The sequence below is a fragment of the Mauremys reevesii genome, linkage group 16 (genome assembly GCF_016161935.1).
Source record: "Mauremys reevesii isolate NIE-2019 linkage group 16, ASM1616193v1, whole genome shotgun sequence".
NCBI lineage: Eukaryota > Metazoa > Chordata > Testudines > Geoemydidae > Mauremys > Mauremys reevesii.
This window is the reverse complement of record NC_052638.1, coordinates 43,344,601-43,372,523: the sequence shown is the minus strand read 5'-3', so window position 1 is coordinate 43,372,523 and position 27,923 is coordinate 43,344,601. Positions and strand designations below refer to the sequence as shown.

Here is a 27,923-nt window from a genome sequence, read left to right as displayed (position 1 = left end):
TGATGGACCTATCCTCCATGAATTTATCTAGTTCTTTCTGAACCCTGTTATAGTCTTGGCCTTCACAACATCCTCTGGCAAAGAGTCCCACAGGTTGACTGTGTGTTGTGTGAAGAAATACAGGAGACTGGGCTAGATGGACCTGCTGCCTATTAATTTCATTTAGTTCTTGTGTTATGAGAAGGCGTAAATAACACTTCCTTATTTACTTTCTCCACACCAGTCATGATTTTATAGACCTCCCCATTAGTCGTCTCTTTTCCAAGCTGAAAAGTCCCAGGCTTATTAATCTCTCCTCATGCGGAAGCTGTTCCATACCCCTCATCATTTTTGTTGCCCTTTTCTGAACCTTTTCCAATTCCAATGTATCTTTTTTGAGATGGGGCAACCACAGTATTCAAGATGTGGGCATACCATGGATTTAAATAGAGGCAATATGATATTTTCTGTCTTATTATCTATCCCTTTCTTAATGATTCCCAACATTCTGTTCGCTTTTTTGGCTGCCGCTGCACATTGAGTGGATGTTTTCAGAGAACTATCCACAATGACTCCAAAATCTCTTTCTTGAGTGGTAACAGCTTAATTTAGACCCCATCATTTGATATGTATAGTTGGGATTATGTTTTCCAATGTGCATTACTTTGCATTTATCAACACTGAATTTCATCTGACATTTTGTTGCCCAGTCACCCAGTTTTGAGAGATCCTTTTGTAGCTCTTCACAGTCTGCCTGGGACTTAACCATCTTGAGTAGTTTTGTATCATCTGCAAATTTTGCCACCTCACTGTTTACCACTTTTTCTAGATCATTTATGAACATGTTGAATAGGACTGGTCCCAGTACAGACCCCTGGGGGACACCACTATTCACCTCTCTCCATTCTGAAAACTGACCATTTATTCCTACCCTTTGTTTCCTATCTTTAAACCAGTCACCGATCCATGGGAGAACCTTCGCTCTTATCCAGTGGTGGGCAACCTGCGGCGTGGGCCACAGAGACATGCTGGCCACCACTTCCTGCAGCTCCCATTGGCCGGGAACGGCAAACCGCGGCCACTGGGAGCTGCAGGCAGCCATGACTATGTAAACAAATTGTCTCACAGCCCGCCAGCGGATTACCCTGACGGGCCGCAGGTTGCCCATGACTGCTTGCTTTGAAGGTAATAATTGGAGATATACCAATCTCCTAGAACTGGAAGGGACCTCGAAAGGTCATCGAGTCCAGCCCCCTGCCTTCACTAGCAGGACCAATTTTTTGCCCCAGATCCCTAAGTGGCCCCCTCAAGGATTGAGCTCACAACCCTGGGTTTAGCAGGCCAATGCTCAAACCACTGAGCTGTCCCTCCCTTAAGATCCTTTGGTGATGGACCTTGTCAAAGACTTTCTGAAAATCTAAGTACACTATATCCACCGGATCCCCCTTGTCCACATGCTTGTTGACCTCCTCAAAGAATTTTAGTAGATTGGTGAGACATAATTTCCCTTTACAAAAACCATTTTGACTCTTCCCCAAATTATGTTCATTTAAGTGTCTGACAATTTTGTTCTTTACTATAGTTTCAATCAGTTTGCCCAGTACTGAAGTCAGGCTTACCAGCTTATAGTTGCTGGGATCACCTCTGGAGCCTTTTTAAAAATTTGGCGTCACATTAGCTATCCTTCACTCATCTGGTACCGAGCCAATTTAAATGATAGGTTACAGACTACAGTTAGTAGTTCTGCAATTTCACATTTGAGTTCCTTCAGAACTCTTGGGTGAATATCATCTGGTCCTGGTGACTTATTACTGTTCAATTTATCAATTGTTCCAAAACCTCCTCTAATGACACCTCAATTTGGGACAGTTCCTCAGATTTGTCATCTAAAAAGAATGGCTCATGTGTGGGGATCTCCCTCACATCCTCAGCTGTGAAGACCAATGCAAAGAATTCATTTAGTTTCTCCACAATAGCCGTATCGTCCTTGAGTGCTCCTTTAGCACCTTGATTGTCCAGTGGCTCCACTGGTTGTTTAGCAGGCTTCCTGCTTCTGATGTACCTAAAAATTTCTTTGCTATTACTTTTTGAGTCCTTGTCTAGCTGTTCTTCAGATTCTTTTTTGGCCCTCCTAATTATATTTTTACACTTCATTTGCCAGAGTTTATGCTCCTTTCTATTTTCCTCACTAGGATTTAACTTCCACTTTTTAAAGGATGCCTTTTTGCCTCTCACTGCTTCTTTTACTTTGTTGTTTAACCACGGTGGCACTTTTATTTTATTTTAAATTTGGGGTATACATTTAAGTTGAGCCTCTGTTATGGCTTCTTTAAAAAGTTTCCATGCAGCTTGCAGGGATTTCACTTTTTGTGCTGTACCTTTTAATTTCTGTTTAACTAACTTCCTCATTTTTGAGTAGTCCCCCTTTCTGAAATTAAATGCTACCGTGTTGGGCTGCTGTGGTGTTTTCCCGCCACAGGGATGTTAAATTTAATTATATTGTGCTCACTATTACCAAGTGGTCCAGCTATATTCACCTCTTGGACCTGATCCTGTGCTCCATTTAGGAGTAAATCAAGAATTGCCAATCCTCTTGTGGGTTCCACGACTAGCTGCTCCACGAAGCAGACATTTAAGGTGTTAAGAAATTTTATCTCTGCATCCCGTCCTGAGATGACATGTACCCAGTCAATATGGGGATAGTTTAAATCCCCCATTGAGTTTTTTATTTTAATAGTCTCTCTAATCTCCCTGAGCATTTCACAGTCACCATCACCATCCTGGTCAGGCAGTCAGTAATATATTCCTACTGTTATATTCTTATTAATAGACCTTGGAAATACTATCCATAGAGATTCTACGGTACAATTTGGTTCATTTAAGATTTTTACTTCATTTGATTCTTCGCTTTCTTTCAATATAGTGTCACGCCCCCCCCACCAGCACAACCTGTTCTGTCCATCTGATATATTTTGTACTCTCTCCACTGAAATGCTTACAATCTAATCTGAAACATGGTGGTGCCTCACACAAGGCTGAGAGGAGTAGTTTGCTCTGCAGTGCTCCCCTCTGTTGCCAAGCCTAGGCTTTGCTCCCCCGAGTGACCCCGTGGGTCAGGCTGCCTGCACTTTGGCAGTTTGACACACTCAGATGTGAGAAAGTTTCCCAAAATCTTCCACACAATCTTCTGCACAAGTCACAAGACAGTGGGGCTTCACTTATCAATTATTTACTTGCTGTCCCTCACATTATGTTCTGCGCCCCAAACTTTAAAAACCCACCCTTGAGGTTACCCGCACTACACATCAAACAAACCAGCCTCGTTCCTGGTTCACAGACAAATCCCACTGCCCAGCACAGCCAATACCCAGACAAACTGCTGACTAAGCAAGCGAGCCTGGCAACCTCTAGAGAGCTGCAGAGTGGCGTTCCAGAGAGGGGGTCTCCTCTCTCAGTGCTCTGCTCCCCAGCTCCCAGCAGCGCAGCCCAGGACCAACAGAAGAGCCTCTTGCCAGTCACAACCAGCATTGTGACAGTTCCTGGGGAAGACGGACTCGAAGGCAGCCAGGTCCCTGGCCTTTGAAATATTGTCAGGAAGGCCATGACAGAGCCAGTGTGAAATGCTATCACTGAGCATTCACTGTTATCACTCATTCCTTCCATTCCACAAACACCTCCTCCAGTGCTAGTGCCTCCAGTGCACTCTGACACCAGTGCATTGAGCTCTCTGCTCTGACACAGTCCAGAAGCAGAAGGAACATTACCGAGCTGGTGATTTCCCTTCATGTTTACCTGGCAGTGTGACATATCACTTCACCATCTGTTCCACCTCTTATTTACAAACAAAAACCCTAATATTTCATAATCCCATTGGTTTAAAGTCAGCTAGATGGCATTTAATAACACATTCATGTGCTGCACAATGCAGCTTTCATCTCTGATGTCAGCTACAGCCAGCCAGGGGAAGGTGCTCTGCCCAGTGGAGTTCAGCCCCTCATGATGGATCATATGCCCTCCCTGCTACAGGCTCATCCCAGCCACCCCCAGACCCTTCCCTGGTCTCTTCACCCTTAGTATGTCCTAAAGACGGCTCTTCTGAGAGAGCAGGCAACGTCATTCTGGAACGCTGCTGCCCTGCTCTCTGCGGTTACAGTTCAGCTGCACTTCGCTCCCTCCTTTATGGGAATACACAGAATCCAGGGAGCTTCCAAGTTGGACAGGTTCCTGGAGAATTTTGCATCCCTCCCCAATAAGTCTCTAAGAGAACAAGGCCAGAAGATGCCAGCTGCTGACACACTGCAGCGTAGTGCCAGCCATGGCAACATTCCCCGCCAGTCCCCGGCGCAATGCTTGTGCCTTTCTCACCAGAGGCCGCGGGAGATGCTTGAGGCATTTCTGCTGTTGGAATAAGCACAGCTAAGTGATGAAGCTGAAATATTGAATGAGTTTCCTAGCAACCGCTTGGAGAATGAATATATCATCTTTGCTCACCTGTTTCCAGGTAATGTTCACATACACAGTGTAAGCTAACCGTGCCGTCTCGCCCTGGAAATTGTTTTGTGACCCAGCTACAGCTTCTAGCACATCCTCACAGCACCGCTCTCTTTTTTCCCCACGTCTCCAGGTTAGAGCACTTTGCATATTGCTGCTCCCTTGGAGTGACCTCAACATCCCAGAACAATGGGCCCCCACCCTCTCCTCATTCCAGTCTTTCCTGAGACTTACTTCTTCCATGAGGCCCACAAATACTAACCCATATCCAGCAGCTTTGCCATCTCAGTAGTCTCTCAATACTTCTGGCTAGAAAAGTCTAGTGTAAGAAGTCTAGGAGGGAAGTTATTGGGCTTAGTGCAAAGGTAACGTTCACAGCATACGCACAGAGAAGTTGGATAAACCAGGAGGGAATGTTTTATTTTTAAAAGATGGCTGAGATTCTGCTGTAATCACTTGATGTCGTGGCCTAGGACTTTAAGTAAAACATTGAATATTGTGAAACTCATGATGAAATCGCAAGAGTTGTCAACAATGGATGTAGCCTTAAGGGGGAAGGCTGTGTCCTCCTGGGTCCATTCAGGAAGGGTGTTCTGTGCTAGCATGACAAAATGCATCTTAGCCCCATAAAGCTTCTGAGTCCACTTGTCTCACAAGTTGCCTTACCTGAAAAGCAAATTCAGATTTGCTTGAACACATGTTCACAAGGAGTCACAATACAGAGCCATGTGTCTGCTTGGGGAGAGAATGCAAGCATCAGTGAGAGGCCTCGTCTTATTTAACATCTGCGCTAATGATCTGGAAGGAGGGTAAAATGCCTGTTAGTTAAATAAGAAAAGGACACTAAAGTAGGTGATGTCACTAACATCAGCATAGGTAGAAAAGTGCTCCAGAGGGACCTGGGGAGAGCTAGAGATGGGACCAGCCTGTCTTCTGCTGTGGGGAAAGGAACAGCAGGGGGTGGCAGAGGAAACCAGAGTTCTCCCCAGAGTCCTCCACGGGTGTGTGTGGGTGCTGACATAAACCAGTGTTGCTCCAGTCTTCACTGCCCACTTACACGCGCCAAAGAACTGGCCTGTAGTTTGATTCAGATTAAAGCTTGTAGCTTCCATGACAGATGTAAAATCCTTTCCTTTCCCTTTCACTTTATGGTGAGGGATAGTGTTTACAGGAAAATTTGCTATTAATTCCTGTTAGGTATCAGACAGTTACTAAGTACTAGAAATGACAGGATGTAGCTTTATGATTCTGCAAAATATTAGCTAAGTCTCATGAAACTTAGTTTATGAATAAACCCCTCTAAAAAAGAGAAGATAAACAGAAAATTAAAGCCAGTGAGTGAGCAGAAACTCCATTTAGTAACTTCTCTCAGAGTAAATCCAAAACCCCGTAAATAAAACTGCAGACAGTTAATAAACTAAATGAATAAACCCTAGAAATAATATTTTACAATAGGATTAGTTCATCTGTAGGGTACCTGGTGAACTCCTAGGAAGTGTGGGGGGAGAGGAAAAGAAGATACTAAATTACCTTTCACGTCTTTAAATTATTTCTGCAGATCCTATTACAGGAGAGAAAGGAAAAATGGCTGCTGAACAAATCATATGAATTCCTTCAGCCAGCTGTCCGCCAGTCCCTTAAAAAAGAGAGAGAGCGAGCACACTCGTGCGCTGGGGAGGCAATAAAAGATGCATTTGTGTCCCATTCATCACTATGTCATCGTCAGATGCATGCGGATATTGTTTAGCAGCACTGTGAATGGGTGCAAATTAACACATACTCCACAGCATTTCCCTACCCCAGTTCATTCTCCAGCCTGTTCCCCACCCCCTTTACTAGGGAACCTCATCGGATATTGCTTCCTCCCCTCCTTTTCAGACCCTTTTCCAGCCAGACATGATGGTTTCTTATTGGCTTGTGTGTGTCAGGGAGCAACATGAATGAAATAAGACTGAAAAGCATAACATCCTGCCCCCTCAATAAAGTTATTGAGCAAAGGTCAAATCTCTGTGTAAAATACTCCAAGCTGGCAAAAGCAGCAGTTGCTGCCAGAGAAAGGTGCAGGACTGGAATAGCAATGTGTGGCAGGTCAGGACCAAGGTGCAGTGATCCAGGCAGGGGAACTGCTCGGTGAAAGAATAGCACAGGGAGTTCCAAGTGACTGTAGGGTCCATAGGCTGAGCTGAATGGGGGCACAGTCAGAATCAAGGGGTTTACAAAGCTGGGGTGTGGCACTGTACTGGGTTTGTGGTTTGAGCATTGGCCTGCTAAGCCCAGGGTTGTGAGTTCAACCCTTGAGGAGGCCACTTAGGGATCTGGGGTAAAAATCAGTACTTGGTCCTGCTAGTGAAGGCAGGGGGCTGGACTCAATGACCTTTCAAGGTCCCTTCCAGTTCTAGGAGATAGGTATATCTCCAATTATTATTATTATATTATTAAGACAGAGAGGCATCAGCGGAGAAGCCTGCCACTCACTATACCTTGCTACAGCCTGTGCCATTGCTCTTGTCTTCACAGAAACTGAATTCTAGTGAAAGTAAAACCCACAGAACTCCGGAGCTCCTTAGGAGGCCCTGCAGCTTCCAGAGGGTCATGGAGAACATAACAGAGAGAAAGGCAGGAGAGTCCACGGGTTAGAGCGCTAGCCTGGGCTGCTCTGCCACAAAAGTCCTGTGTGACCCTGCTCAAGCCACGTGGTCTTTCTGTGTCCGAGTTCCTCATCTGTACGAGGGGATAATAGCATTGCCTGACCTCACAGGAATGTTGGGAGGATAAAGACTGAAAGCGGGGAGGCACTCAGATTCTACGGAAATGGGGCCCATGTAAGTACCTGAGATAGACCGCTTCAGCAACAGTTCAAAGCCACATGCACAGAGGTGTGCAATCCAGCAGGAATGCTATAGTTCAGGTGGGTGCAATTCTTCCAGGGACAGCAAGAAAGATTAGCTTTGAGTTCCCCCTTCTTATAGACAGGGGGTTCTTCTGAGAACTTCCCAGGGAAAAGGGAATTATTTCTGCCTGTTGGCATACGGGTTTATAAACTATATATCACATAAGTCAAATTCATTAATCTAACATGTTTTGTCATGCTAAGTATAATAATGAAAATTAGTATAATGGATGCCTTTTGTATGGTCATTCAGTGAACATGTGCAATACACATATCAGCCACTCCAGAAGGAAAGGCTAAAGGGAGGGATACATCTGCCTGGGCAGCGTTTGGGCTTATTGGTTCAGGGAGTGCTCACAGCTTCAGTCTTTTGATGCAAGTTGTCTATTTCAAAAACCAAATTTAAAAACAATAGTACACTGTCAGGAATCAGATCTTCACCTGTGCTTGGTTCTCAGAATAACAACTCATACAGAGTGACTGCAGACAGGGCTGCAGGCAGTGATGAGCTGCCTAAATCATAACAACCGGTTCCCTCCTCACCCTAGGAGGGATCATGCCCCCCCCGGGACTCCTGCCCCATCCAACCCCCTGTGTTCCTTGATGCCCCCCCCACCCCAGGGACCCCTGCCCCATCCACCCCCCTTCCCTGTACCCTGAGTGCCCCCCGCCGCCCCATCCAACCCCTCCTCTCATTCCTGATGGCCCCCCAGGACCCCTGCCCCATCCAACCACCCCTTCTCTCTGTCCCCTGACTGCCCCTGGAACCCCTGCCCCTGACTGCCTCCCACCACCCCATCCAACCCCTGATCCTTTCTGACTCTTGCCCCTATTCAATCCCCCTGTTCCCTGCCCTCTGACCCCCCAACCCCGAACTCCCCTACCCTCTCTCCAACACCCCCTCCCTGCCCCCTTACCGGCGGCGCTACAGTCCGGCCGCGGCTGGAGCCGGGAGCCCGGGGATGCGGGGCCGGGCAGGAGTCGCGGGGCTGGAGCCCGGAGCCGGAGGATGTGGTGGGAGCCCGGTGGCCGGCCAGGCGGAGCCAGGGAGGGCCGCAGCCAGAGCTGGAACCAGGCAGCCGGGGCCGCCGCCACGCCTGGCCCCGCGCTGCCGGGCGGCTGGAGCCATGGGGCCAGGCCGGGCCGGAGCTGGGGGCCGTGTCCGAGCCGGGCATCCGGGTAGGTGGGGTCGCGGCCGCCGCCGTGCCCGGACCCGCACTACCGGAGCCGGGCGGCCGGGAACGCGGGGCCAGGGAGGGTCGCGGCCGGGAACGCGGGGCCGGGCGGCTGGGGACGCGTGGCCGGGGCGGGACGTGGCCTGAGCCGGGCGGCCGGGGACGCAGGGCCGGGTGGGCCGGGCGGCCGGAGAGGGTCGGGACGTGGGGCCGGGCAGCCGGGAATGCGGGGCCGGGGAGGGTAGGGGACGCGGGGCCGGGCGGCCGGGGTGGGTTGGGGACGTGGGGCCGGGAAGGGTTGGGGAGGGTCAGGGACGCGGGGCCGGGGCCGGGGCGGGTCGCGGCCTGGAACGCGGGGCCGGGGAGGGTCGGGGCCGCGGCTGGAGACTGGCCGGGGCACACGGCCCCCCTAGTTCCCTACCTCAGCGTCGTCTTCCTGGGCGGGAAGCCTGCTTGCTTCTCAGCCCTCCCAGGCTTCCCATGCGAACAGCTGATTCGCCGGAAGCAGGGCGGGAGGAGAAGCAGGGAGGAGCATTCATGGCAGGAGGTGGAGGCAGAGCTGAGGTGAGCTGGGGCCACAGCAGGGAGCGCTTGTTAAATTTAAATGCTCTTTTAGAATCTCTAAAAGGGCTTCTAAATTTAACAACCGGTTCCCGCGAACCGGCTGCAGCTCACCACTGGCTGCAGGTATTCTCTGGCTACAAGAACTGGGCTTCAAAACCTGAGTTTTCATTTTAGAAAAATTATGTAACTAGCCCTCACGATTGCACAGACTACTTTGAAACGGTGAGTCGAGTGCAAGTCTATAGAGCGATGGCTGCCTCAAGCTGCAGCCAGTACAAAACAATAGCTCTGAGAGGCCCATATTCATCTCAACTGGGTTAACTCTGAAATCTTAGATGACAATATAAATGTCTAGATTATTAGCTATTTCACTGCTACAGTTTTAAGAAATGTCCAGCTAATATGTTTATTCTGCACCAAAATCCCTGAATGCCCCAAACCAGCTGCCTCCAAGAAGCCATTGTGAACTGTCAATACAGAAAGCTGTGGCATTTGAAAAACTAACGGTATGGGGAATGTGCAAAATAACTGAATTTAATATCAAAATAAGTAACAGGGGCTACTGCACTAATTGTTTTAGTCACAGCATTTCCAGTCTGCCTTGAATTCCAAGGACACCTCTAGAATGTCCTCAGCTTTCATGGTAAATTTTCTACATGTGTAACCTACGGGATCTGGGAAATGATCTCATTTATCAGTGTAGGGCTGTGCTTCACAGCCCACCAGTGCTCCTGCACTGCTCTCGCTGTGACCTCTTAGGGCCCCGTAGTCTAACTATATGTCCAGGGCATTAGACTAAGTAATCCACCTTCATTTGCAAAACACACACACACACACACACACACACACACACCCCTCCTGCCTTGGAAATGACTACAACTGATCCTGTTAGATTAAGACAAATTAAGAATCTAATACATAGGTTTGCTGTTGGGTCTTAAGGGTCAAGGGTCAATATGGTATATTGCGGTACGGCTATAGGTAACCCAGCCCCCAATATTTTATCACAATAAACCAAATGGGGATGAGACGGCCAGCAGTAGCCCATAAATCTATTCGCAGTGAACTGTCAATGTCCCATATACCAGGGTAATTTGTTAATTCAGAGCTGGGTGTCTTTTTTCACTAGACCTTGTAAACTCCTTTCTGAAACATCAATAAACCATCTACTTTGACTTGTTAATCAAACGACTTTATTCAGTCCAAAGCAATTTTTTCCTAATAAAAACAGAGTATTTATCTCCATGGCTATAAAAGAGGATTGTTTTCAACTGTTCACTTATAGTTAAGAAGCACATTTAGTTGGGATTGATTTCCAATGCTTTGGTCATATCTTGTCACTTTCCATTTCTTACACACAGCATCTCAGTTTAGCTACTTAGCAGGGGGAAAAACAACAAAACTTGGTGCTGGGGAGTGGCATTGTGGGGAGAGACAGACAGACAGGCACAAAATTCAGGGAAATTAAAACTAACACACACAGCCACCAACCTCTAGAACAAGATTTCCAGTGCATCCCCCACCCCCACCAGTTTTTGTTTTAATGCCTTGCCCAGCTATGCTGCTCAATCTCCAGCAGCTGTTTAGGTTTCTAATTTGGCCAGTGTTGTTCCATCCTGTGTCTCTTAACAAACTACACTTTACACAGTGGAAACTTATTCAGACGTCAGGCACCAGCCTCAATGAGGTAGGACAATTGCAGCAGAACCTCACCCCTCCTCCACAGCTAAAGCGTGAAACAAAACCCCTTCCCTCCTGCAGCAGCCTGAACACAGAGGAAATGGGTATTATGGGGTACCTGAGGGGAATCTCCTGCATGCTGTGAATGTGCACCCTGGAGGAATTCTCACGTTTCTTGTGCCTCCGTCCATGGAACTGACAACCAGCTGGTAAATGGTCAGAGGTTACCCACTGTGTTCCATCACCCTACTCCTGCCCAATGGTTAGAAAGACGATGTCTGGGGTGAGTTATCACTTGGTCCCAACCACTAAAAGACAAAGAGGGAGGAACAAGGCCTTCGGGTGTCATTCATGATGGGTGGCCCCCAGTGCAACTCCCTGGAGCAGCGTGTCCTGTGCATTGCTGAGCAGCCCCCTCTGCCCTCCGAACAGATGAACAAAGAGGGAATGTCGCCGACGAGCAGAGACCCCTCTCGCCACGCTGGCTATTTGCTCTGCCCCAGCAGAGGTTCACCTCTGTAGGACGTGGCGATACACCCAACCACCAAGCTGCCATCACACTGGGATGTCAACGCTAAAAGCTAAATTTTTGTTCCATGAAAGGGAGGCTCCAAGGTGACCAGGCTCAAGTTGCCAACTGCCTACCATTGCCACATCCATTGCACCAACTGCACTGAGGGCCCAACCCACTTGCACGTCCATTGCTGCAAATCCATTGGGTTCAGTGGATTTATAATGGGGTAAATGCACCCAGAATTTGGCCCACTGAAGGCCTGGGTTTACAGAACCCACATCATTCACTGCCTGCTGAATGAGGCAGGGATCCTTTGCAAAGAACGTGAGCGATCACGCTGTATTGCACGTGCACAAGAGGCGGAGGTAAAATTGTGTTACACTACAGTGTGTAGTGGTTGTGCTGAAGCTGCCTCTCTCAAGCTATCAGTTGTCTTTACCTCACCAGCATAGCACAAGCTGAAGTGTCCTTGTCTGCCCGAGTGTTTTACATGGTGTCAGTTAGAAGGAGTTAGCTAGCACAGCTTAAAATACACATTTCCCCTAGTCTGGGCAGGGCCAGAGGCAAAGCAGGGGCAATATGGGTTTTAAATGCATATAATCAGGCAACTCAAATGGGTTTGCACCAGAACAGCCAAAGGCAGGCATCTGGCTGCGGGACCTTTTCTCCCACCACGGTGCGAGAGTGCGCTAACCAACGCAAATGCCTCTTCCTCACAAAGAGCTTCCTTTCCCCCCTCCTCCTCATGCTCAGAAATGACTGAACTGGTTTTGCTTAAATTTTCCAGAAGAACTTGCCATCAGGCAGGGACCGGAACTGGATCAATTCAGCCTGGAAGAAACCCTTTAGAATAGAGACACTAAGGCAAACTGAACTATTGCTGTTGCTACACACCTCAGCTGTAACTGCAAACAGCTTCTTTGCCACCGTCGGATCAATCGTCTCTCTACCTTCGGGCTTTTGAGAACGCCTGTCACCATGCCAGACCAGACCAGACCACCTGGCTGCCCCACTGAGGTCAATGGGGGTTTTAACAGTGACTAGAGTGGGAGCAGTATCTGAGCACATCATGCAGTGCTCGGAGTGACAACGGCACCATCCTCGTTACACAGGGAGCACTTTTCCTTCACACTCATTTGCCAAGTGGGGCTCTAGTTGTGTCTCCCCACCAACTCCTTATATTGTTGTTCTTCCACATTCTGCTGGGTGACAAAACCTCACTCCTCCCTCTGCTGCCATAAGCACGGCCATTTCAGCACTTCCTTGGAAAGCTCAGCATCTGGAGTTAGGGCATCTTCTAGGAACCAGTGGGAAATCCTTTACCTGATCCAAACTCATCCGAACCACATTCCATCTGTGATACAGCATGGCCAGAGGGCAGCAGGAGAGTGTTACAAGGGAGCCTTATTCCCTGTAAGGGGAAGAAAGTTTGCTATAGATTAACTAGAGCACCTGAAGCCAATTAGAGCTCCAGCAGTCAGTCACATGATAAAAACCCCTGCTTCAATCAGACAGTGGGGGAGTTGGAGCAGAAAGGATTGGTATTGGAGCAGAGAACAGTTTGAAGAGAACGCAGAGGAAAGTTTGGAGGAGTGCTGCAGTGGGCTAAGAAGTCCAAGACCCTAGGTAAGGGGCACCTGGCTTGTGTAGAAGGAAGGCAAGAAGCCCCCCCACAAGCTGAAGGGCAGGAGAGGGAAGTAGCCCAGGGGAAGGAACCGCCAGTTCAAGTGGTTCACCACTATCCTCAGGGCCCCTGGAGTAGAGGGCGGGCCCAGGTCCCTCCCTCTCCACTCCCCTCCTCAAAGACACTAGTGGGGCAATTAATATTCCAATTCAGGGGCAAGAAATGGTGCCCTGAACCCCCCCCCCCCAAAGAAGAGAAAGCGCGAGACCCATCATAATAGTGCTGGCAATTTGCCATACATCCTTGTGGCAGACTCGGGAATCGCAGAACTCCTGCTTGGAGTTTCCTTAACAAATGCTTTACTTGTATGAAACACTGAAAGAGGTTTCCACTGAGCTAAAGGTCAAAACAGCCTACTCCTGAGCTGAGCATATCACACCTCCACTACCACTATTCCCCTTCCGCACTGAAACACAGACTACACCACTCTTGGGCAAATTGCAGAGTCCAGATCAACCGGTTCACCACAGAGACACCTACCCAACCATTCACATGGACTAAAGGTCAGCAGCTCGTGTGCACATAGCCCAGAACTCATTAATCCTTCAAATGACAGGTTACAACATTATGCAAAACACGTTTACAAATGCCAGCACATTTCCATTCACCATTCTTTCATTCTCTCTCCTGCTGGCTTGAGGTGTGACTCTGATGCTCAGCGTATCCAGTTGCAGTGAAGTGTAGCTGGTCGGGTATGTGCTGACTATTTTTAATAATATCCACGCACCATCATCCCAGCCTCACTAGTCATGCAGATACTGCTGGGTAGTGCTGCACGTGTTCAGAGACACGCCATTGCCAGGTGATCTGCCCCACGATTAACATACCACTGGGAAAGGAAACGTGTTCCCCTTTTCAGGCCGAGCTGCTCTAGGACAATCCGATGCGTAAGCAGTTGTATATTCCCTCTTTCAACAAACAAGGGAGCACTTGGGGTGGAACTGGGGCACGAGAACAGGGAATGGTTAGTTACCGGTCACATCCCAGTTTACCGGCCCTTCCCCTCTGATCCATCCAAGGCGTGTGTCTGCTAAATCCTCCTCCCCGGCCTGCTCCCCAGACCACGTCTTTGCCATTTGTTTCCTTTCACTGGCTCCCTCTCACTTCCCACATCAAGGTCAAGCTCCGTATCTTGTCTTCTAGGGCTCTCTACGGCTTTGCTGCTGCTCTGTTCTCCCTTTGCTCCACTCCGCTGTCGCCACAGCGTGCATGGCGTCCGCTCTGTGCACTCCAGTCCCTCTCCAGCTCTCTTCTTCTGGGCAGGCACATTGGGGAAGACGCTGCCATGTGCCCAGCACAGGAACATGGTCTATACTCTGACAGAGGCACCTTTTGGGTGATCCCAAGCACTTCCTGCCCATTAACAGTGATCCTGTGGAGTCCTTCAGAGCACTGTTCATCCAGGAACTGTGACCGAAGGCCCTGCTCTTCCCCATTTGATTTTAAGGTCAAGAGTACATCAAATGGATCATTTCTTCAAATCGTGTGTGAGAGCAGAGCAGACTTTACTCAGGTATTGGCCGAAGGGATGTGCCAAGACTCATAGTGAGACAGGACCCATCTGTCAGCGATCTATTTGTAACACATGAACCAATCAGCACAAACAGTAAAACGAAGGTGATGGCAGACTTTGGCCAGCAGATTCGTGAGCACTGTCCCTGCCTGTTTCTCCACATACACGATACCCATTGGCTATTGTCTATGCAGGCTGCCATCTATGCTGCCCCTGGCAAGTTTGCTTTCTTCCCAAATCCCATTGGAAACATGGCCCCATGAAGCTATTCTTAGACAAAGTCACAACCATGCTGGAGCACAACAGCAGGGCTGATATGGCTTCAGAACAGCATCAGGGTATGTCACAACACCACACAGTGTCACAGCTTGGGGCCAGCCAAGTTTGTTCTGCCAGGTCACCCTACTGCACTGCTTTTCCCCACCCGCCATCCACGTGGCATGGGCTGTTCTCCGCCCTCCTCCTTCCCAGGATTGCTCAGAGTCCCCTGGACTGACTGTTCTCAGCTGATGGAAGACAAAGGCCTCTCCAGCAGACTCTGTCCACTCACTCATTTCTGCTGGTGTTAATCCACGGGTGCTCAGGCCAACCCTGGTACCTGCTCCCCTGAAAGCTAGTGGAGGGGAGACTGAAATGGGTTAACAGTAGTTGAAAATAAGAAATGCAGTCACCACAAGGAAGAGTTTAAGTCCTTTGTTTGCAGCTGGACGCCGAACTACTGTTCAAGATACTCTCCCTGCAGCTCGCCAGCCTCAGAACGTGGGGGACAACCTTACCGTAAGGGACTCGCTCATTTCAATACGTCACAGGAGACCGCGAGCATAGGGCCTGTGTGCTCTGTGCTGGATTCGCCTCACAGCCAATACCCCATGACTCGGCTGAGGGGATGTCTTTGTTAGACAAAGGAATGCCTGGGGGGTCCCCCCTGTATCGGCGGTGTCTGGCCTGGCCTCCAGCTATCACACAGCTGCCAGGTTGCCCCAGCCACCCGTTCCCCTTGCACGAGACACCCAGGGGCTGCCTGACTCTGAGGGAGAGCAGGGGAGCCCTGCCAAGCTTGGCAAGGGAAGCTGCTCCTTGCCTGCTGGTGCTTCTGTCAGACAATCCTTTGACAGCCATGACTGCTGCTCCCACTCTCCCCTACCTTGAAGTCAGCACCCTCTCCTGCCCTGCCACAGACACCAGGGCCAGGCTCAGCCAGCAAGGGCCAGGCAATGGGGGGGGGGAGGTAACCCTACACCCTCTTATTTGCAGAAGAGGAGAGGTACCATCCTAATGCACCATGTGCTGCAGGACAGGGCATCAGCACCCCCTTTGCCTCTCAGTGATCCTTAAGTAAAAGGAGGGAGACCCACAGGAAAACTGCAGCAAAGCCTAACCGAAAACACATTCTGGTGGTGACCCTCTGTTCTTCCATGGTGCTGTGCACCCTACTCTCCCCATGGCTAGCACAAGGCGTGGGGAGAAATCACAGCCTATTGGAGCTGAGCACACACCATTCCCCCCCCACCATCGCTCCCTAGGATCCTCCTCCTCCTCCCCAGCCCTGTCCAGTGCACCCAGTGGGGTGGCTGGGGACAGAGAAGACAAAGTCATTTATATAACGGGTCTCCCTGCTGAGCCCCTAATGGCTGAAGCTTTTGTTCTGCAATCGCTGGCTGCCTGTGATGGGCAGGAAGCCGCAGTCTCCCTTTGTTCCAGGGCCTTATTCAGCAGTTTAGATCCATCATAAAAATCAAATATGCATGTTGCAATCGCCTCGTGTACAGCAGCTTCAATTTTCGCCTTTCTTTAATTTGAGCTCCACGGGGGTAAGAGGCAGGGCTGGGGAGCAAGGGCCAAAAGGAAAACCACGTCGTGTTTTTGTTCAGTGGACTGTGAAAATAGGGTGTAATGAAAATGCACAATTTTTATCTGTGTCTGATTATTTAAAAAGGCCACAAATCTCTAACCCGGCCTCTCTCGCGCAGGGATGCTCTGCGCAGGAGAGGGGTTAGGGAGCTGCACTTGCAGCCACCCATCCATCCTCTGGCAAACAAAGAGACAAGAAAGGAAAGAATATTCCCTGGGCTTCAGGAGTCAGCCTGCACCAGGGGCTGGGCACTGCTCTGCTCCTCCAGCCGACAGGAGTGTGAGTGTTGTGCGGGCTGGCGCTCAGGAGACCCTTTGTAGGCTGGGGCAGGTTGGGGAGGGCAAGACAAAGTGTTATGTTTAGAGAGACATTTTCTCCCACTCCCACAGTAAAAACCAGGCGTGTTTCCCCCACTTACTCACAAATTTGCCAGGAACTCAAAGGGCCCCTTGCTCAGGGTTCCAGCCAGTTCAGATCAGTGGCTTTGGCACTGATCAGCCAGGGAAATGCAGCTCTGTTAGCAGCTGCACCACTGTCCCGCAGGGGCTCACACCCTACCCAGAACCGTGGGTAGCTAGTGGAGTGGTGTGACAGGCACAGAGCTGAGGAGCTGCTTCTCTACAGCAGGTTTCACTTACTAATGTCGATTGTAAAGTTCCCACCAAAGCTGGAGCGAGCCAGCGGGAAGGCCCTTTGTGCCACCTATCAATGGAAGTGAAGGGGATAAGTCCAGGCAGGTTTGCGGCAGACAGCACTAGACAGACACTGACCACAGCGCAGAATGGACACGAACTGGGAAAGGAGCCTTGGAGCAGCAATCAGGGCCCAGAACGCGTTGATCGGCTGGCACGGAGCCACTCCCGTGGTGCCCATGCAGCATGTACAGAACCTGCAGGGGATCAAAGCAAAGTAGGATCCTGATGTTTCTGTGAAGACAATGAGGAGACAGGAAGGTTTCCTCTCCTCAGCGCTACTAACTTCAGAACATCCAGCGTCACCAAGGCACCGGTGCGGTGCAGGCTGTGCTGGCACCTCCTCTTGCCGCCCACGAGGCATTGCCGTTTGGCCCTGCACATCCAGCTAGGTTAGATACATCAGGGGCCCTTCTGACAAGCCTGACCCTTTGCCCATCCTCAGGGAGGACCCTGAGAACAGAAATAACGTGATGAAAATCTCATCTCTACCTACAGACACTATAAGGGGAACATCCCAGTGGGATGGAGGCCACTGGGCCAGAGCCAAGGGGCGGCTAGAAATCTAATGTTTTGTGCTTCAGTGGAATTCGTTTACCCATTACAACCACAGATGTGAGGGACAGAAAGGCCTACCTCGTCCATTCTCCCTGCAGGGCACGAGTGCTCCAGACACCAAAGACTCCAGGGCCTTAGTCAGTCTGATCTGAAATGCTCCAAGCATTAGGCCTTGGGGGCAGGAAGGGGGCGCTATGTCGCAGGGCCAGAGCTTGTCCACAGACAAAAGTTGCACCGATTTAGGATGTGACGTGGCACTGATTCAGTGTGTACGGGAAGTACAGCGGCTAGAACCTCGGTTTCGCCTATGCTGGTTGGTTAAAACAAGAGCCTCCACACACAATACTGGACCAGTTTAACTAAACCTGTGCAACATCAAACCCTGCACAACTCAGTGGAGACCAGGCCAGAGGCGCCCTTGCTAGTACCAGGATACACCAGTGTCTTCTGCATTCTCATGAGGCCAAATGCAAAATACAGTTTGTTTCTGTTCAGTTGGAAAATGCAGGCAGTGTTACTCCTGGCCTGCCCCAGATACAGACCCCTCCTTTTCCAGGTGTCACCCTCTCCAACAACAACTGCAGCCTCTGCAGCTCCAGATCAGAGCTGCAGACAAGTGGGGAGAAGGTGGGGGCCTAAACTGACCCCTGCGCCACCTATTTTGAGGCTCCAGAGCCCTCCATAGCCTATTTCTGCAGAGCGAGTCCTCCTCTCAGCTCAGACTCCAAGCCTAGAGCCCACTCCCCCTCTGTGCCAGATGGACTCTGCCTCCGCTGCTAGCCTCATACCCCCGGCCTCTTCCTCACAGCACAACTGCCAAAGAAACTCCATGTTCTTTTCCCAGGACCCCACATGGCTTCTGTTCTGGGGCCCAAAGCTCAATGATTGAAAGAACCTGGCTTAGCCAGCTCCTGGTCACAGACAGCCAGTTTGAGACAGCCATGGTGTCAAACTCTTCCCTTCTCCTCCCCTGTGTGGCTGCCTTTGCTCTGCTCTATACACAGGTCACATGGTGAAGCTGCTCCTATGGGAGAGAGGAGATGCCATGGAGTCCCATGTCCTCCCAGCACAGGTTACTCATGCACAGACTTGCACAATTCCTTCTGCACCGTTTCCTCCTTCCATTTACAGACACAGGGCCAGACCTACTCACTGACTTCAGCAAAGCTACATTGACTTACTCCGGCTGAGGATCTGACCCATTCTAATGTGACCCTTGTGCCAGGTTATGTGGGGAGCAATAAGGGCCAGCTTCAATATATAGGGGTTCCTCTTGACATTATGAAACAGAACAGGCTCGCACCCTGTCATAGGTCTTCTCCCCCACTTGGAGCTGTTGGGTTCCAAGATGGGGACCTGCATGGACTCCTCTAAACTAAAGTCCTAGTTTAGATCTGGTTCTCGCTGCCACCAGTCAGTTTTAAGTGTCTGACACACTCCCTGTTCCCCCAAAACTTCCCCTGGGGAACACAGATTCAAACCTGAATCTCAACACAAAGGGAAACATACCATTTCCCTCCTCCCCTCTCCTAGTGCTTAGGAGAGATACCTGATTCAAACTCCTTGAATCAAACAAAGAGGGATTCACTTTTTCCCCCTCCCCTTCCCCTGAAAATCCAAACAAGGGAAGAAATCAATCAAGTTTTAAAAAGAAAAGATTTTATTAAAGAAAGAAAAAAAAGTACACTCTCTCTGTATTACCAGGATGCAAAAATACAGGGTCTAACTTATAAAAACTGGAGAGACTTCCCCCTCCCTCCTCCTCAGAATAATCAGTAACAGCAACAGAAATAAAGAATTTCCTTCAGCAAACACACAATTGCAAATGTAGAAATCAAATTATAAGACTAATTCGCCTTTCTAATACTCACTATACTGGATAGTAGGAAATACTCCAGGAGAACTTGGAGACATGTCTGGCCTCTCTTAGATCCAAAGAGAGCACACAGAGCAAACAAGGAACACAGGAAAAAAAACTTCCCTCCACAGAGATTTGAAATTATCTTGTCCCTGATTGGTCCTCTGGTCAGGTGTTCCTCAGGTACTGCTTGTTAACCCTTTACAGGTAAAAGAGACCTTAACCCTTAACTAACTGTTCATGACACACCCCCTCCCAGAAATCTGAGAAAACTAAACCCACAACACCTCTAAGAGGCAATACTTCCCCACTCACAAACACTGAGTCTGTATGTAACAAAAGAAAACTTGTATTGAGAGATGGAACTCTGAATTCATTTGGTAAACACCACAACAACAATCCAAAAGCATGCAAACAACAAGTAAACACTTGCCCCACAATAACCTGGGCAGCATCCTTTGCCTCAGTTTCCCACCTTGTGGTGTGAATGTCCAAATGACCCATGTCCCTTTAACACCCCACTCCCCTTTTCCTCCGCTGCACCCCACTCCCAGTTGGTTGTCCGACGCCAGCAAAGTCCCAGAATTATGGGGTGCATTCATGTGGGTTCACCAGAAAGTGGGGAAGGGGGTGGGGGTGTCAAGCAATGCCTCTGCTGCTGCTGCCGCTGCTGCTGCTCACGGACATGTCCTGTGGTCCCACCATTCAGCCCAGTTCTTAGTGATTTCACTGGGTCGTGGGGAACCTCCCATGGAACACCTGGCCTCGCTCCGTCTGACTTTCACATGGATTTGGCATCGCTACCCACTGCTTAATGAGCGAGGCCATATTAAGTACAGTTCTGCTGCCCTTCACTCATACAATGACAGCAGTTCATTGTCCCTGCACCCAAGTCTTCAGTGAATTTTAACCCTTTGGCAAAGCAGTGCTGCCTGCTGACCACCTAGGTGAATTAGGTGGGCCTATGCAAATAGTCTGTTCCTGAGGTCTCTATAGATGGCAGGGGAGAGCTCATGCAGAGCCTGGTCCACGCTATGTACATTAACCATGGCTCTCCAAGGGCCATTGCTTGTCACAGAATCTGTGGCCAGAAGGGACCAGCAGAGCACCCAGTCTGACCTGTCTGGCACAGGCCACCAGCACTCGCATACTAAACCCAACACCCGAAATCAGATCAAAGCATCCCAGCCTTAGGAGCCGGGACTGTTCTGGGCCACAGGCAGCGAATAGGAGGCACCGAGGTGCACCAGTGCCCGATGACCCGTACCTTCCAATAGTGGGGGGGGGAATGACAGAGTGAGGCTTCAACAGTGTTACTGAGCATGCTCAGTACAAGCCAAGCAGCAAATCGGGGGTGGGGGGTGAGGGCGGCACATGGCCCTGTGTGGCCCCCCCACACCACCTCTCCCAAGGGCCCCCACAACAGCTCCTGGACTGACCAGGTCTGAGGTATCCAGTTCTTCGCTCCTTCTTGGGGAAGGCAGCAAAGCAAAAGCAGAGTCTCCCCTGGACACCCTGGTCCAGGTGATTGAACGTTCCGGCAGGTACCCCAGGGAGAGATCTGGTAATGAATGAAAGGGGTCCCCAGGAGAGTGGCGGTCAGTGGATTAACTCCAGAACAGAAGGTGCATCGGTACAAGGTCTGCACACAGGTACAGGAGGAGTAACGTGCTCACAGATGTGCTCCGGCTCTGAGCATCAGCACCCTGCCCCAAGTGAACCCTGCCCACAACAGTGCTTCTGCTTGGTAGCCTGCTCATCCACCTCCCAGGCACACACCTGGTTCCACAGCTAGCAAGGAAGCCTAGCTGGAAACAATGGTGCGTGATGGACTAAAACCCACCCACCTGAGGAGCAGAAGCCTGGATGGCGCTAGGCATGCGGGCCCCAGTCCCCCATTATCTCACTGGAAAGGAACTGATCCCAAGTGGAAGAGAGCTCTGCAAAAACCCTGCAGCCAGGCTGGTGTTTGAGTCCAGTACAGAGTGTCATTAGTCTGGACTCAGGTACATGTCAGGGTCTCCATTACAGATAGAGGAGGCAGGGCGAAGCCTCTCTTCTAAGCTTATCTCCTGTTACTGATCCATGCACATCTCCAGGTCATGACGCTGGAAAGCAGAAGAGGAAAAAATGGATGATTTTCAAACATGGGCATCTTAGCAGAACCTGCCCCTGCAATGAAACCCTCAGATCAGCTTGCAGGCACCCACTTGATTCACCCCTGTGCCAGTCTGACCAATCGAATGAGGGGCATGGGCACCCCCCAGCCTCCAAGTCTGACAAAGAGCTTTTCTCTCTAAAATTACACAGGAAAGCAGCCACCACTTCAAGGGCTTTGGTGCTAAAATTTCCCCTAAGCTTAGAAATAGCCTCTGTCCCCTAATATCATCCCTCATGCCATACAGCGCAACCTGACTGGGGTCTGTAAGCACTAGGACTCCTGCTCATTCATAGAACCTGATGGAAGCAACGCGAGGCTTTCCCTCTTGGCTGGCCCCTCGCTCATCGCACTTACCCAGCATGGCACGAGGAAGAGGTCACTATTTAAAACACTTGGCACTAAATACACGGGGACACACACAGGGCCACCACACTGTGCCCACAAACACACAGGTGCATACATGCTGCTCCCCAAGACTGGGAGATGAGGGGGAGCTCCCCTCGTTAGCAGAGGAAGGGTTGTGCTCCCACATTCCACCTGCTTCTCTCGATACTCTAGGCAGCATCCTAGACAGAGATTTCCACAGCTTGGAAGCCGCATTAGGGCACAAAACGAGACATATGTAAAGCAGCCCTAAAGCTGAGCGAATGGCAGCACGTAGCTTACTCAGGGCACAGAACTGATGCTGGAGGAGTTCACTTGGTTAATGGAAAAACGAGCTGCTGGGCTCCCAGCAGCATCTACCAGAGCCATGGCACTTCCCTGGCATATGGAAACAAGGATGAAAAATGCATTTCACGCTTGTCTCCTCTGGTAACATATCTGAACAAACAGTCAAAAAGGGACAATCATTCTAGCAGGCAAAGAAAAGGTGAATCCATTAGACAGGCATGGCCATCAGCCCAGGGGTCTGTGGGTCCTGCTACGTCAGGTATAGCACTTTGGTATTGCACACCTCTCCTGTGGAGGGAGCGAGATGTCTGAGCTACTGATTAGAACAGGATTCTCAGTAGTCACCCCTGCCTGTGCCAGCCCCTGAGGAGTCCCCCAGTGGAGGAATTCTAAGCAGAAATGGAACCCCCACCCTACAACAAGCTAACACATGCTGCTCTGTCATTCACTGGGCTGGGACAATAGGGGCCAGATCTGCACTGCCCATTAGAGCCCTGGAGAAGAATATGAAATTCAGGAATTTACGGGAAACAGAAAAGCCTAAATCTCAGAGCCCAAGTAGAGAACATGCCGACTCCAAACCAGAAAACGCAAAGGGCTCGAGAGTAAAGGCAATATGGCATTTACCACGTTCCCGTCCTTTTTCTGCCCGCACAGGAAACCAGGTATTGATATCTAAAAATCTTTTGGAGGAAAAAGCCTCAGTATGAACAAATATGTTCCCTGTGTGCTATTTCTACTGCCCATAGGCAGGTCTCACTATGCTAGACCCGTCTGGGCTTAACACGAGGGAGGGAGGGGGTGGCCATATACCTGGATGTGCCCTATTAAAACCAGCTCTTGCCTGCTCAGTAATAGCCGAGCTGGGCTCTTGGGGAGCCTCTGTCATCCCTTCTCTGCTGACACTAGATGAAGGTGTGTGTCTCTGATAAGACATGGACGACCAGCATCTCCATGGCAACTGACTGAGCTCCAGATATCACACCTCATTACAAATGAGGATAGATAGTCAAAAATAATATATTAAAGTGGACAAATAAAAAAAGAAGCCTGCCTTCTATGTGGAGAGTAGATGAACTAAAACAAGTAACTTGGAGCGGGGGGTGGCGTGGGGGGGCTTCCAGCAGGACAGATGCATATTTCACTCGTCAGTCCCCTGACTTTTTAAATTTTTATTTCACAGCCTACCCACCCTGCTGTGTCCTGAGAGATGAATGACGGGTACTGGAAGATGCAGGAGTGGAGACTGCGAGGGAGAGACGGGAAACGTGTCCTATGGATTAATCAAAGAGTTGATTTCCTCGCTCTTAGTACCTTGCCGAACAAGAAACCCTGGGCCCAGGAGAGTTGGGGATGTTCCACAGCCCAGTCCCTGGGACAGGAGGGAAGAGACTAATATGCCAAGAACACTGGTTTTCTGCATCTCATTATCTTTTGAAAATGAGCTACAGAAGGGACATCCTCCAGACAGGGACTGACTTGCTAAGGCCCCCACAGCTTCTTTTATCAGAGCCTCCAGGGCTCTCGTTGGCCTACGCAGGCCTGGAGGACCCACCGCCACTGCTCCTTTCCTGGGACAGGGGGTAGTAGGACTGTGGGGCCTCCAGCAGGCGGCCATGGAGACCTGGCACACCCCATCACACCATCTTTAACGCAGTTAACAGACTGCCAACCTGGGGTTTTCCCTATAAAACTCTCCACAGCAATACGGAAAGGGAACAAGGGACGCTGTTAGAATGAAAGGCTTACTTAATTCTCTACATTTACATGTTTTAACTGTTTTTCCTTCCTTTTCTGTATCTTTAACGAAAAGGATACAAAGCTGTCTGCTGGTGGTTGTTACAATGGCAGTTGCCAGCGATAACCTGACACAAAGCCCCAGACCACATGTAACTTTCACATCACAGCAAACAAGGGATTCGTTAAGATCTTATCCCTTGTTGGGCCTGAGACACTCCCCTTTACAACACCGCAGGGGCAACATAGTTCTGGCCAAGGTCGAGTCCCTTCCCAGACAACATGCACAGGTGGAAAAGGAAATGCAAAATAAAGCATCAAGAGACCTGGAAACCCCACTGCCCACCCGGTACGCGTTGTAGGGCACTGTCTGAGAGTCTAGCTGAGCAAAGGCAGGAGCACCCAGTGGCTGGAGCACAGGGAGTGGAGCCTTGCGCTTGGTCATTCTGACTGCGGCTCTGACACAGGCGCACAATGTGGCCTTTCCCTCTAGTCCCTCGTTTGCTCTAACATGGGACTAGGCCGGTTTCTCACCAGGGCAGGGACGGGGCAGGATCAGTTACCTGGAAAGAAGGCAGCTGCAAAAATGTCACATTCACCTAAGAGCAGATGAACAGAGGGAAGACGTACCCTCATCTCACAAAAATGGCCTGGCTTGGAGAAAACACCGTCTCCTTCCACCTCTAAGGCTCCAGAGCCCAAGTACCTCTGACAGGCCTCCCAGTTCCTCTTCAGCCGGCTACAGCTGGGCGGGCTGGCAGGCTAGCAAAGGACAGGATCCACCCTCTCCTGATGGCCCTTTGCCCTGAGAAGAGGCCCTGACAGCTGGCCAGGAGGAGGAGTTTATTGTGGCCTTTGCTGTGCAGCGCTAGCCATTCAGAACTGTGAGTCGCCACCGAGCGGCTCCGCTGCCATCTCTGTCACACCAGGCCCCTGCCAGGAACCCGGGACTGGTTCTCTAGAGATACGACTTGACGTCCCAGTTGAAAGATTCTATAAAAATACCCAAGAAGTGGCTTCGAGTCAAGCCAGAACTGCCGCACTACAGGTGTTGGGCCCTCTTCCTGCTTCCAGACACTCCTCTCCTTTCTGCACACTTACCCCCGGCTGGACAGAGCTTTTCCCTCTGGCGTGGTGTTTTCAGGGGCTTCCATTCCACAGTCCACGCTGTCCCCAGGGCCGCCAGCACCACCAGCGCCGTTCTGCAGAGTCACAGAAGGTTTCTCCTCAGCCCCCAGAACTATTTGCGTTTGTTAGTGACGACTGGGCTTCGAAGGACCCCGTTCCATAACCTGTCTTGTCTGGCACCAGTCAGCAGCGACAAGGTCCCATCTCCTGGTGACAGACACAGAGGTAGCAGGCCCAGCATTCATCGGGCCTAGCACCATTCAGGCAGCATACAGGTTGAGGGAGGGCATGATGGGAGACCAGGCCTGAGAGGCAGGCTGTGGAGAGGGGGAGGGTTCAGACTCCAGAGCTGAGTGTTTTTTGCTGCGATAGGAGACAGAATCTTCAATTAAAACCTGAAAAAGCAGATCAGCTTTGAGGTTTGTTAATCAACGCATCCAAAACAGGACAGAACTCCCCACAATGCAACCAGCCCTCGCCTCTCTGGAATATTTCCCCTTACAGTCACTTTACACAATGCCATGTTATCCTGGGACCCTGCCACCTCTCTCCCCTGGCAGGACAGCTCAGGGGTGGCTCATATCCTCTCCCCCACTAACTAGAGGCTGGCTCACAGGTGTGGGGAGGGGGAGAAGTGGGACTGCATTCTAACCAGCAGGACTTTGGGCCAGTGAACAAAACCCTTGGGATGAGGCGGCTCTGAGCATCACACGCCATGCCTGGAAGGCAGCAGTTTGCAATGAGGAGTGATTCCCCACTGGATCCCAGCCCCACCGTAGGGGGAAGTCTCTGTGCCCCATCTCCAAACCTGCCAAACCTGAGAGATGCCTGCGACAGAGCTGCAGTTGGAGTATGAAATGCAGTGAGTCCAAAAAGTGCAGCAGGATACAATAAGACGGAGGCAAACCCAGGACAGGGGGAAATGGCAAAATCTATTAATCTGGGACTTGTGCTCCTGTTTCAGGCACCTGGTTCCCATTAATATCACCACACTAGATCCCTGACTGCACCAGCATCTCCACCCTCCCTCCAGCCTTGTAAATTCAACCACAGATTTAATTTTTACAGATTCCGGCTGCGCAGGAGGAGGAGCAAATGGTGGTGATAGAGCCAGAACCTGTCACAGTGAGAGTGTAACCACCCAGAGACCCTGCCCGCGAGAGCACCCAGATGACATGCCAAGGGATTGCTTCCCGCCTGGAGCCCCTTCCCCACACAACAGGTGGGATAAGCAAACCCCTTTTCACCTGGCCATTTTCCAAGAGCAGAGTATGGCTAGGCCGAAGGGCCACATGGTAAAGTAATTAATATGCCTATGCTGTTCTCCCCCACTGAGTTCAGTGATCAAAGGCCCTGCTGAGCAGGAATGGATACAGCCTCACAAAATGGACACTGAAATTCTACATTAAAACACAGCTGTGCCCAAAAACTCAGCAGTCTATGCACACATTAATCTGATTACAGAGAGGAAGGGGAGCTTTTCCCTGTCTCTGCCATGCTAATAATTTTCTGTCAGTTCTGATTTTGCTTTAACCTCCCTCTAGCCCTGCTGATGTCCCTGTGCACCAACAAAGTGAAAACAGAAGGTACTGTGAAAACTCAGGGATGGAACACTGGCCCCAGTTTGCAGGTGCTTCAGAATTTTGTTCACTGCCAATACACAGCTGTTTCAGTCCCCTTCAGGCAAAGGCTGACCCCAGATTTTTTTTTTTTTGTTAACATTCTGTAGTAGCAACAGAGGGGAAATAGTTGGAAAATTCCCTTATCAACATGGCCAACAACACATGACATCTGTTCACTCACCGCTGGACACAGAGGGAATAGAAGATTAAAGAAGAAAATACCACGGGATTGCCAACACCAGGAGCTCAGAAGTCACCAGTCAGGCCACAAAAATCATGAGCTTTCTTTAGACAGATTAGATTGTGTTTTTTGGTCTGATTTTATAACTCACCTGGCCCCTCACAATAGTCGTGAGACAGTCACAGCACTGCCAATGCTCACAATTTATTGTCAGGAACGTGGTTTTGGCTCTCACTAGCATGGGGCCTCAATCGGACCAGGCACTGTCCAAACACCAAGCACGAGACAGTACCAGGCCTGAAGAGTTTACAGTCAATTGTAACGCCTGGTGGAGAATTTGTGCCCAAACACAACTCATATCAGGACCAGCAAACATCCACTAGCAGGGAACAACTGTCAACTCCTGCTGTGTGGCACTGGATTCCCTCTGTGGAAAGGCTGTATTGGCCATAATGTCCTGAGGGATCCAGGCCCTGCTAGTGCTGGTGGCATGAGGCTGCTTTCTAGAGTGATATATTTATTAAATCAAGTTCTGACCTTTGTCGCATTTACACAGGCAGAGTTGTCCACTCTCTGGCCACAGAAGCAAAAGCTCCCTCTTACTGCTCCTGGGCTCTGTCAAACAACGCTCTGAATGTTCCACCCTGATCTTTAAAGGGGCAGCACTTACTAACTGAAATATACACACACTAAAATGCAACTGTGTAACAACTATTAATACAACAGCCAAATACTGTATTTTGAAAAATAAAAATAAACTCATTCAAACAATGACTCCAGGAGCCTCACACTAACTTTATGCACTTTAAATCCACTGAATTTGGGGTTAGGGCTGAAATTCAAAGGAATCCAAACATGTTACGGTCTGGAAATACAAATTACGGTAGTGACACAACCCTAACTCTGCCCTGTAGTAACACCAGGCAGTAAACAGAGAATTCTGGTTGGTGCATTAGATCACAGATTAAATTA

The 27,923-nt window shown here is 50.0% G+C and overlaps 1 long non-coding RNA gene across 4 annotated transcripts in view; it reads left to right on the top strand.

Annotated features, from left to right (window-relative positions):
* Positions 1-27,182, top strand: part of LOC120384229 — a 47,367-nt gene extending 20,185 nt beyond the window's left edge. For 2 of the 4 annotated variants that reach the window (XR_005588682.1, XR_005588683.1), the window contains exon 4: positions 23,467-27,182. This is a non-coding gene — a long non-coding RNA (uncharacterized LOC120384229). Of the gene's footprint in view, positions 1-6,028; positions 6,552-6,987; positions 7,025-23,466 lie in introns of those variants that run through there. The other 2 variants (XR_005588685.1, XR_005588684.1) reach the window with 2 other exon arrangements.
* The last annotated feature ends 741 nt before the right edge of the window (positions 27,183-27,923 follow it).